The sequence below is a fragment of the Lepidochelys olivacea genome, assembly GCF_965140295.1.
Source record: "Lepidochelys olivacea isolate rLepOli2 genome assembly, chromosome: 4".
Classification (NCBI taxonomy): Eukaryota; Metazoa; Chordata; order Testudines; family Cheloniidae; genus Lepidochelys; species Lepidochelys olivacea.
Window position 1 is genome coordinate 91,545,413 of NC_140414.1, and position 12,621 is coordinate 91,558,033.

General features: G+C 41.9%; 1 protein-coding gene across 1 annotated transcript in view; it reads right to left on the reverse strand.

Moving 5' to 3' along the window:
- Positions 1-7,402, reverse strand: part of SLC7A2 (solute carrier family 7 member 2) — a 109,854-nt gene extending 102,452 nt beyond the window's left edge. Inside the window, exon 1 of the mRNA XM_084626207.1 lies at positions 7,335-7,402. The gene's annotated coding sequence lies outside the window, so the exon portion shown is untranslated. The remainder of the gene's footprint in view (positions 1-7,334) is intronic.
- Positions 7,403-12,621: the final 5,219 nt, after the last annotated feature.

The following is a 12,621-nucleotide window of genomic DNA, read 5'->3' on the forward strand; positions in this document are numbered from 1 at the left end:
CACTTAAAGAGAAATAAAATAAGTCTGCTCTACTGCCTTAGCTAACAGCCAGTTGGCTTTTAGCTCATGCGGTAGAGGCTCATGCACTAAGCTCCAGAGGTCCCCGGTTCGATCCGGCCTGCCGATGACCGGGGTCTGTCGGCATTACAAGTGGGGGCTCGTCCAGGATTTCAACTGGGAAGACTCTGAAGCTCGAGATGCACTTCCTCAGCTAGGAAAAGTATGTAACTCACACACCTTCTGGGTGTGGTGTTCTGTCCCATCTAGTGGCACCAAGACCACTTAAAGAGAGAGTGATAAAATGAGTCTGCTCTACAGCCTTAGCTAACAGTCAGTTGGTTTTGGGGTCATGCACTAAGCTCCAGAGGTCCCCGATGTGATCCTGCCCACCACCAATCGGGGTCTGTCGGTGTTACATAAACACTTCCTCTTCAGGCTAGACCTTTTTTTTTTAAAATCTATCAATCTATCAAACCCATGCACATTTAATCATTATTTAAGCATCATCTGGTAAAGAACTCTAAACTAAAACAATAAAGGGCTAATTCCAGGGGTTTCGTTTTTAGCCTTAGGATTTTCCCCTCACACTAGAGAGTTTAGTAAGTTTTTAGCTTTTCCATCTAAGGGCCGTACCTCTGTTGTGCCTCCAAGACTACTGATCTTGCCTCTCTTCAGTTTCTTATTTTCTCACTTCTTTCAGTGACCCCCAATACTATGGTTAGACATTGGTCATTGGTTCAGTATTGACTTAAAAGAATGAGAGCTAGCTACCAAAACCATACACAATGCATATACGCAGAGAATTAAGTTACCCCAAAATTATCTAACTCATAACTTCTTGACTTGTGCAATTAATAATTCAGCCTTGACACTGCATTTCTTATTCCATATTTTACAAGATTACTCTCATCCTTTGGCTTTTTAACCTCATAGCTATTGCAGGAACTGAGTTAGAATTCCATTTATTGTTTTACCATTTCATTTGGAAAAACAAAGCTTTGTTTCCTAATTGTGCAAAATTGAAAGCAGACAGGTTGGTTATTTCAGAATTGTGTATTTCTAGTGTGTCCAAGAGGTTCAAAATTACAATTGTGTATTGCTTTCAAAATAAGATATGAATACAGAAGCCCCCCAAGTATCTGTATAGAATGTTTCATTATATTAGTGCCCCAAGACAAGATCTTACAAGGTTTGTGCTACCACTTACTAATGTTATATATAGCAAGTTGCAAATGAAACTGACTGCAACCTGCGATAGTTTAGACTGCATAAAACTATTTTTATGCGGGGCTTAATCCAACCTTCAGTCAAGACAGTGAAAGCCTTTTCTCCAATTTCAGTGGGCACTGGATTGAGCCCTGTAATCCATGCTTTATAGTCACTCAGAGCTTTCTTTAACTTTCATCTTTTAGGCGTAAAACATCCTTGCCTAAAGGTTTCGCTTGGTTTTGGAAAATTGGGGGGAGGGGGCAGGGATAGAGGGGAGAGTGATTGAGCCATTTTGGTGCAAAAGGAGGTTGGGGTTTTTTTAATTCCATCATACAAATCATTTATTTTTTTACATGTACAGTCTTACAGCTGAAAAAGCATGGAGATTAGAGATACAGTTTGGCCTGGGAATAGGTTTTACTGCGGAACAATACATAGCTTTGTTTCAGGGGAAGTTGGTTTTGATTTGATGGAGTTATGATCATTTGAAGATTGCCTACTGAGCACATACAGTAGATATTTTTCTTGCTAAGGAAGGCTATGCTGCATGATCCTAGGCCCACAGTTAAAGCAAGGGCTCCTGCACACCTTGTAAGGCATGTTGGGGCTGAAAAAAAGGCTCTAGACACTATGGGAAAGGAATTGCCTCCTATGCACTTTGGACCCAATTCAGCAAGATATTTAAAGATGTGTAACTTTAAGCACATGAATAGCTGCATTGACTTAAATGGGGGTACTCCCATGCTTACAATTATGTGTGTCGTTGTCAAAGCTACAGGACTAGCTGCACCTCTGTCCCCATCCTAATCCCAATAAGTGCATTGCCTCAACTGTCAGGCATCATGCCTTTACCTACATCCAGGTGGAATTCTGCAATTCTCCCACTTTTAGACCAGGCCGTGGACTACAATACCCTGTGTATCAAATGTGATTACTTCACAGGTCTGACTAAGTTCAAGTACTTGCAGTTCTTCCATTCAGGAGTCTCTGACCAGTGGCATACAGCGCCAAAACACCCTTCTTAAAACCCAGTCTTGTTTATTTTAACAGTAGGACAAAGAATTTAAAGAAAAAAAGGATTTTAAAACAGTCTATATGCATGTCTATTTTACTTGGAGTCTATTACCTGATGTTAACCTAGGCAGGCCTAAATTCTTCAGACATCCCAGTGTACGCCTGTGTCTCAGCCAAACTACTCTCCCCGCTTAAGAGAAAGTCCCTTTAAAGAAAACCCTAATAGTTCTTTTGATCTCTCTGATCTCTTTTCCTTTCCTGGCATTATCTCTTAACAACCCTCAAGTGTTTGCAGAGAAGTGAAGCTTTTCTTTCCTTTCCTGCTTATTCCCTCCACATACACAACAGTCCCCTATTAAATTTGCACAATATAGTCATATAGTAAATATCCAAATCAACAGGTCAACATGCAGTAGTCATAAATTATTACAGAGCAGCTCCAAATCCATCAGAGTCCTTAAGTATCTGGCTGAATCAGAGAATTTAGCAGAATTATCAGGATTATGCCCAGAGTGGCTCGGGATGTCAGCACAAGTAAGTTAAATGCACTTGAAGCACCTTAAAACTGATTACAATTTAAAACAGAATTTGAAAATCAGGGAGGGGTTGAGACTACGGCTTTAGTGGGCCTTGTCAGGTACACTTTTTGGCTGAGGCAAGGAATCTGGATTACACAGTTTACCTATGATCTGTCCAGTGTTTTGGAAGCCAATAGAGTTTCACAGAGTATTACATTCTTAACCATTTAAAAAAATCCATGAAATCATCCTCCCCCATACTAGAATGAGTGAGGCCTGTTTTCTCTGTCTCTATTAGACTGCAGACACCTCCAAGCAGGGACTATGCTTATTGTAGCCCTAATGATTAATCTGTTTGCTTGCACAGATATATCTTTTCTTATAAGTTTAAGTATTTGATGTATTGTAATAGGCTTATAGATTTATATTAAAAATAAGTTTGGCTGTAATGCAAAAGACCTACAGGCCAAAAATCTGTATGTTAAGCTAAAGAAAGTTAGCATATCTATCTTAAGTAAAGTTGACCTACATCTTGTTACCCAAATAGAAAAAGTACCCACGCTTATGTCTAAGTCCTTTACCTAGACCAATAGACAATGAAGAATGACATAGGGGGGTTTTCAAAGTTGTACCCACGGACTTAACAAGTACACCACAAGAAACTTATGTGTGTACATACCTGTCATCCATATGCACATACATATTAACCTATGGGGTAATGTACCCTAACATTTCTGTGGGGGAGGAATAAAATTTGGGCAGAAGAGGTGACCAATGGCTCTTAACTATTAATAGGCCGTACTTATTTTCTTTTCAAACTTTAAGTTCCAAGGGGACTAGGCTAAACTTGGTTTCCCTAAACTTTTATTCCCAGTTCTGTTTATTAGGTTTTAATTTTTAAGTTAAGTTAGATAAGTAAACCCTAAGGCAGCTTTAACAGCTCCTTGCATTAGTTTCCTCTGCAAGAGGTAAAAAACCGAAACCGCCAAAGGCGAGGCCCTACGTCTTTCAACACCAGGTTATCAAGACAGGGTGTGAGTATTAACCAAGGTTTTGCAGCACATAATATTGTATTACCATATGTATCTATTAAATAACAGTAATACAACTGTAACTTTGTAACTCTATTTTACCATTTACTTACTATTTCACTGATTTTAATAAAAAGTCTTTATAACTATATCTGTCTCAGTGTGAGCTTCCTGTAGTACCCCTGAGGGTCCTTTGTACATTCTGTGGAGCCTGATTCAATATTAAATCAATATTACGAACACACCCTAAATTAGGCTACATTATTGCTGTATCTGGTACAATACTGGTCATATCCTCAGAGCAAAACAAATACAGGTTGTAATATTTTGGGATAATTTATATCATAACACTACCAAAAAAATAATTGTGAATCAGAAATTATAGTATCATGGTCAATTTGTAAGTTTTATTACCCTTATCTGGGTGTCAGATCCAGGATAACTTCAATTGAATGCCATAAGTGTACAGGTTTGTACAGGAGTGCACTCAGATGGCTCCAGTTGCAGCACTGGCCTTTGCTTGTAAAATTTTTTGGGGAAAGACATGCCTCTTTTTGTTTGGAAAATACTTGGGCCACTGTGGGTGTCAATGAAAACATGTAATAAATACTAATTTCATTTCTGTGTATACATTTTTATGACATCATTGCTTACTGTTGAACAGTGTGATAGATCGAAGACACTTTGACCTCTTCCTTGCTGTTGAATCCAAGGACTAAGCACAGCACTGGATCTGTGTAGGGTCTTCCTGAAGCTTGGGTCATATCTGCACCTACAGTGCTACAGCAGCGCAGCTCTACTGATACAGCTATGCCACTGCAGTGTGTGTGGTGAAAACGCTCTATGCCAATGGGAGAGAGCAATCCTGTTGCCATAAAAAACCTCACCTCCACGAGCAGCAGAAACTATGTCAGTGGGAGAAGCTCTCCCGTCGACATACCACTGCGTACACGAGCACTTACACTGGCATAACTTATGTTGTTCAAGGGGGTGATTTATTCACACCCCTGAGCAACATAAATTATGGCAGCATAAACCGTAGTGTAGACATAGCCTTAATGTCAAATTTCATTTTGTTTTGTCTGTATGGGGACACTGGATAAGAAGGACTGCAAGCAAAACTGTCCTCAATTTCTTTCACCACACACAAGCATCATGAGTCCCAATCCTGAAAGATACCAAACACCGGCAGTTTTCATGGTAATCAACCTAAGCTGCCTGGGCTCACTCTCATGATCATTCTCCATTACATCTTAAAGACAGAGCCAAGTTCTCCTCTCACACCAGTTAAATTCCACTGACTTCAAGATGTCACTCCTAATTTAAAAGCAAGATCAGTCATACCCATATGATCCTTAGCAGATACCATAATAGCTTTAGATTTGGAATACTGTATTTTTTTAAATAGACGATTTAATCGTCTTCTGTTATTTAGTTTTGTATTTTTAATGTCACGCAAATATATATGTTAAAATATTTCACTCAACAGCTTTTTTCAGCTGCTAACAGGGATACAAATTGGATTGTGACACAAAACTCAAATTCTTCACAAGTCAAGGTGAATAAAAAAATAGTAATTTAAAAAAATAAATTTGATATTTTATTTAAATTACATATATTTTTCTTTTTACAATATATTTGTTATTATGATAAACCATATTATAGCCTAAATTTGTTTTAATCTATTAAAACTAATTAAAATTAAATAAAAAAACAGTATATATTTGCTGTAAAGTTTCAAAGAAAGTCAAACTATTCAACTGTTCAAAGTCAGTAGTTAAACACCTGGAACTAAAGTTTGTTGAAGTGGTAAACCAGCCTTTAACCGCAGTAGCCTCTTCTGCAGGTGTAGAGAGAATATATTCATTCTTTCACTTTATCCAACTAGTTCAGTTCAATGACTAATTCATTCAAAGTTAAAACACGGATCGGAAGTTGAAAAAGCAGGAAAGCTTATTTTTCTCTTCCAATCTATGAATAAAAATGAGGTGTGAGACGAGGAGATCTACTACTGTAGTTCTAAAATCCTGAAGGACATGGTCACTAGAAACAGTCCAATTCACTAACTACAGATAGTATTTCTTTGTTTAATAAATCAGTTAGTTTTAAATACAAAACATGTTTTGATAAACTTACTTTCCATCCCCTTATATATCCAGTACATTTAAGATTGATTAAACTAATAAAAACCACTTTAACTACTATTAACTATTAAAACAAAAACTACTATTGTGTGCATTTTTAATTGAATTCCAGTTTCCATCCACATTGAGCATAACATAAATCCCGAGTAAAGTATAATCATCTAGTAAATCAGAAATGAATCATTCTCCATTATCTCACATAAGAAAAAAGTGTAAAATTAAGACTCTAAATAAATGTATGTTATGCTATGTAATTGTTTAAATAAATGTGTATAAATAATGTTTCCTCCTGGTTACCAAAAAGTAGTACCAAATTTAGTGTAAAGGCTAGATTTAGTTGCAAATCTAAGGTACCACAAGTAATCCTCGTTCTTTTCACCGTGTTTTAATGGTTACCAACACAATGGGCATCAACTTTTCTTTGGAGAGGAATTAAAATATGCAAATCTTAAAACAAGATTAAAATCAACTATTTCAATCAAGGTTTCCTACTTCTCCTTAATCAATCAATCCACCCTGTCACAAACACATTTCTATATTTAAACATGCAGCGCTGGCAAAGGAAAGGAAACCTACCCTCCCCTCAACCTCCTTTACATATTCAGAGAAGACACCTTGTCCTTTACCCCAGTCCCCATTCTCTGCTGAGAGTGAGGCTTCGCAGCTTGTTAGCTGCACATGACGAAAAAGGTGTGAAGATTTTATTTTGATTGTGTGCGGAAATCAATGCGAGTTTCCAACACTGCTTGAATGGCACATACTGTGTACATGAATCTAACTCTAAATGTGAAGTTACCAGCTTGCACAAAGGTGAACCACAGTCCCATAAATACCGCCTGCAACTTAGCTGTTCACACACATCAGTTTCAAGGCATGCAATGGAAACCAGTAAACAGTCATTATTATTTGTGTTCGGCCGTGTTCTGAAGCTGCCGGGTGTGCAGTTTCTTCTGTGGCGTGCGCAGGACTCAGCTCCGACCGTCACTTCTTAGATCAGAGCAGACACCCCTGGCAGCGACATAAACTGAAAACTCAGCAGCAGGCTGCGACCCACGTAGAGAAGCACAACCAACCCCATTCATACCGAGCAGACTAAAAAGGACACAGAGGAGCCTTTGGCCTCCCACTCAGCACAGCTCCCCAAGGAAACCGCGTCAAGCCCCAAGAATAACTCCGAGTCCCGGCTCTCCCCCTGCCAGCAGCAGCAGCAGCACGGCCCCCCGCCTCTCCCTCCCCCGCACGTCACCCCAGGCCCGCGGCGCGGGAGAGAGACCCAGCCACCCGCGGGCACGGGCCAGGGGCTGCCCACCAAGCTCCCCGCCCCCAGCCATGTGGACGCTGCGGAGCTGGCTGCGCGCACGCCCGCTGTCCCGCCACTGCTCCTCGCCTGCCCCGTGGCGGGGCCGAGTCCCACTTACTGGGGCCGGAGGCGGGCCTGGCTGCCGCGGGCGAGCGCTGGGCTGCGCGGAGGTGGCTCTCGGACCCTAGCAGCCAGCAGGAGGAGGGTTCCCGGGCGCCCAGGCTTCCAACACGTGCACACACCCCAACCCAGACACAGCCCTGCCCCGCCTCCAGCCCCCGGCCCGCACCCCACGGGCCAATGGCAGCCCCAGGCGCGGGGACCTCCCCTCTAGTAACCGGGGCCCCTCGGCTGCGCGGTGACAGCTGCCCGATTTCACCGCTCCTGCTGGCCAAGCCCCTCTCCCGCTGCCTCTGCTTCATGCTGGGGCGGGGGCTGAGGGAAGCCCCCTCCCCCGTGCGAAAGGATCCTGCTGGCACTAATGCCCCTTGCTCCCCAGCCCCAAGGAACCCCCTCCTTTCCCCCCGCCCCGCCGCCAAGTTGCCTCCCTGTTTGTATCAGCAGAACATAAAGATTGCTATTAGGAGAGCGGATCCCTGCTCCTTCTAGTCCAGGATCCTGCCTCTGCTAGTGACCTGTAGCAGAACTTCAGAGAAAAGTTCAAGAAACCCCACAAAAGGCAGATACAGGCTAAGCTGCCCGCCCCCCAGCCCCCAAGGTCTCATCCGCCTCTCTAATAGTTAGAAATTGGTTGAAACTCTATTATAAGGGGTTTTCCCCCCAATCTTTTTGTTGTCATTAACCATTGTAACTGTGGATATTCTTTATTACCCATATGTGTCCCATCTCTCTGTGAATCTTGTTAAATTCTTGCCTTAGCAATATCCTGTAGCAAGGAGTTCCACAATCTAATTATGCAGTGTATGAAAAAGTATTTCATCATTTTTGAGTTGGCTGCCCTTTGATTTAATGGAATTTCTCCTTGTCCTAGTGTTAAGAGACAAGAACAGAAGCACCTTCTTGCTACTATTCATTATTTTATATATTTTTATCATTTGCTCAATATATTTTACATTACTTTTTTTTTTAGACACCAAGATTTATGCAGCTCCACCTGTAATGTTTTTGTTGGGCTTCCACAAGTGGTAGTAACAGCCAGATTTAGAGGAAAAGAAGCAGTCTGCCTTAAAATGAGATTTGTTTGCAGTATTGTAGCCGTTTTAGTCCCTGCATATGAGAAACACAAAGCAGGTGAGGTAATATATTTTAGTGGCCCAATTTCTATTGGTGGCAGGTACAAGCTTTTGAGTTTCACAGAGTTCTTCTTCAGGGCTGGGTAATGTAACCAGAGTGTCTGAACTAAATACAGTTTAGGACAGAATGTTAAGCAGAAGGGGTTCACACTATATATAATATAGGAGACCATTTAAATGAAGTGGCCAATTAAGAGTTAACAGGCAGTAGGGTGTGTTGAAAATTGTTGTAATGAGCCATGAAACCCAAGTCTGGGAGTCCATCATTTTTAGTATCTAGCAGAGTGATGAACTTAAGTTCCCATGCTTGCCTTTTGAAAGTGTTGTGAAGGTGTCCTTTGAAGGTGAGGCCTGAGAGGTCAAATACGGAGTGATCGCTTTGTGAAAGGCATTCATCCATGGATGATATGATGTTTTTGTCTTTTATCATTTTTCTGTGTGAGTTCATTTGAGAGCATAGTGATTGTCTGGTTTCAGACACATAATTGTTGAGGCATTTGATACACTGGATGAGGTACACCACATATTGTGATAGGCATGTTTAGGATCCCCTAAAGGTGTATTGTGGGAGGGGTAGTGATCATCATAACAGTGGAGATGTGTCTGCAGGTTTTGCACCTGTTGTTCTGCAGGGGCAGGGGCTGCTTTGAGTTGGTGTGCCCTGGTCTGTGAGGAGCTTTTTTCTAGTAATGAGCATGGTGAGGTTGGGGGGTTGTAAGAAGGCCAGAAGAAGGAGATTGGGAAAGATTTCTTTCAGGATGTGGTCCCTGTCAACTATGGGTTGAATTGTTTGATGTATACTGTATGGGGTGTCAACAACTGGGGGGATGTGGTCATTCTTTCCTCTTCCCCGCCCCCCCCCCCCGCCTCCCCATATTGTAGCAGGTTTCCCGGTTCCTGGGTAGCCCTTACCATGTTGTGATCTATGTCACTGGTGGAGTGCCCTTGTTTAGTGCAGGCAGTTTTAAGGGTGTTAGGTATATATCCTGGACTTTCTCTTCAGAGCAAATTCTGTGGTAGCTGAGTGCCTAGGATGACATATCAGCACCTTTGTGGTGTTTAGATGTTGCTTCTAATTATTAGAATTGGGAGCACTGGCTGTTGGGAGTCTGAAAGGACAGGAAACAGGAAGGAGGGGGGAGGAGTTGAGAGGCTGGGAGAAAGTTATAGAGGGTGCAGCAGCAGCTTGGTAAAGAGGTTTCCACTTTGAAAATAAAGTTGAAGCTTTATTTATTTATAAATATAAATTTATAAATAAATTATTTATAAAGTTGGAGTTTGTTAGTACCTTGCCTGGTTGATACAACATTTTGGCAACGAGGATGGATCTTCTGCCTCTGAACCCACCTGCACCCTTTCTGCAGAGCACAGGTGAGCCTCCAACTACTTTTACTACCTGGATCCATATGTTTGAGACTTATCTGCTTGCAATCAGTGCTACAGAGATTTCTGAAGTAAGAAAGCATGCTCTGCTAATCCACTGCCTTGGAGCAGAAGGGCAGCGTATGTTTTACACTTTTCCCCTTGCAGATGATAAATATGAGACTGCACTCACTGCATTAAAGATTTTTTTTGTGCCAGAAGTGAATGTAGTAGCTAATCGCTACAGATTTTGCCAGCGTGAGCAGAAACCAGGGGATACTATAATGCAGTATATTGCTTCCCTGAGGAGTCTGATTGTAATTTGTGACTTTGGGAATATGGCAGATGAGATTATTAGAGACCAGCTCATTGAAAAAAACAGCCATGTTTCATGTAAGAGAACACTTCTAGAACCACAACTTACATTTGAAAAAGCAATAACCATTGCTACTCAGATTGAGTCAGCTACAGCTGAAGACAGAATAATGAGCATGGATACAGTCCATACAGGCACAGTCCAGACACACAATTGCAAGAGGAAAACTAATGAAAAACCACCGAATCAGCAAATTCAAAATACAGTAAAAGCATGTTTTCACTGTGGATTCCCACAACACTTTGCAACCTACACAGGATGTCCAGCAAAAGTAGCTCAGTGCAATCGTTGCAAAAAGACTGGACATTTTGCTAAAGTATGTCGCAGTAGCCAGTTCAATCAGCAGGTGCATGCAGTTACAATACCAGATGTTATTGTGCTGAGCATGGACAAAATCACTACTTCACATATTCCAGAACAGATAAAGTGCACTGTAAACGTTTCTGCCATACCCTCAGGCAAACCACGCTCTATTCAGCTAATGTTGGACACTGGCTCAGCAGTAGCTATACTACCCGATTCCATCTATCTGCATTACTTTAAAGATGTGCCTCTTACTGAACCCAAACTTCACTTGGTGTGCTACTTGAAAAACCATATTCCAGTACATGGCTGCCTGCCAGTAAGAGTTACTTTTGGTGATTGCTGTGTAACTGCAGGGTTCTACATTGTCCACAAAGGCACTCCTATCCTTGGCAGAGATTTATTGGCTGCTTTAAATCTCAGGGTAGTTAATGGACGAATTGATCTTCCTCAGCAAAGCATTCTTGCGGTACACACACCAGTTTCAGCTGGGACCCAACACCAGGTTGAGGAGAAACTCGGCTGTGCTTATGAGTTTCTTCATAAAGTTAAAATGCGGAATAATGTGGTGCCTGTACGACAGAAGTTACGGCACTTACCATTTTCAGTCAGGGAAGCTGTTTCAGAGGAACTTAGAAAACTTGTTCAAAAGGACATTTTTGAAGAGATCGACCCCTTGGAATGGGTTTCACCTATAGTAGTGACGCAGAAGAAGGGTGGAGGCATTCGCCTTTGTGTGGACTTAAGGGAGCCAAATAAAGCTATTGTGATGGACAGCCATCCTCTTCCTCACACAGAAGAAGTATTCGCAGAACTCCATGGAGCAAAGATATTTTCTACTCTTGATTTGCAGAGCGCATACCACTAGGTTATGTTTCATGAAGATAGCAGAGACCTCACAGCATTTATTACACATGAGGGACATTTTGTTTTAAACGTGTTCCATAAGGTCTCGCATCTGCCCCAGTGCCTTTCAAAAAATGTTATTGATTCTGAAGACTCAACATGGAGTTCAGTGCTATCTGGATGATATTATCTTGTTTGGAAATACTTCTGAGGAGCATGACAATAACCTGCAGTCTGTACTAAAGTGCATCAGCACAGCAGGCCTCCAGCTCAATAGGTCCAAATGCAAATTTAGACAAACTGAACTCTCCTTTCTGGGGCACACAATTTCACAGGCTGGACTAAAACCTGATCTAGATCATATCCTGGCAATTTCAAATGCTCCTCCTCCAACAGATTTGCAAACCTTACGTTCCTTCTTGGGTCTTATCTCCTGGTATGCAAAATTCATTCTCAATTATGCTTCTGTCATTGAACCATTACGGGAATTACTACGGAGAAGTTCAACCTTAGTGTGGACAACAGATGCACGAGCTAGTTTCGAAACGGTGAACGACTTGATTGTACATAGTCCAGTACTTGCACTATTCAGTCCTGCATTGCCCACAATTGTAACTACCGATGCTTCTGATTATGGACTTGGGGCTGTTCTCACACAACTGCATGAGGACAACACAGAGAGACTGTTGCATTTGCTTCAAGGACACTAAGTAATGCTGAGAGAAAATATTCTACAGTCGAAAAAGAAGCACTTGCTTGTGTCTGGGCTACTGAAAAATGGAGAACTTACCTGTGGGGCCACACATTCAAGTTGTGCACAGACCGCAGCCCTTTTACGACGTTGCTCACCATGAAAAGACTGGGAAGAGCCGTATTGCTCGATGGTCTGCAAGACTACTCTCTTTCAATTATGAACTGGAATATAAGCCTAGAAACCAAAATGTGGTCGCTGATTGCCTTTCTCGCCTGCCTTTGCCTTCACCTGATGGTCCACCGGAGGATGAGGATGTAGTGGTTGTGCTTATTACAAGCGCTCTCACTGCAGTTACAAGAGAACAGTTTCAAGCTGCTTGTTCAGCGTGTCCAATTCAACAAAAACTACGGGAGATTGAAAGAGATGACCCAGTTTTGCTGCCTTCTTTTAGAGTTCGGGATGAACTTTCTTTGTTTGATGGCTGTGTGCTACAAGGTACACACCAGCTCCTTGTGCCAGAAGAATTACAGTCAAAACTCATACACCTGGCACACGATACTCATCAAGGAAT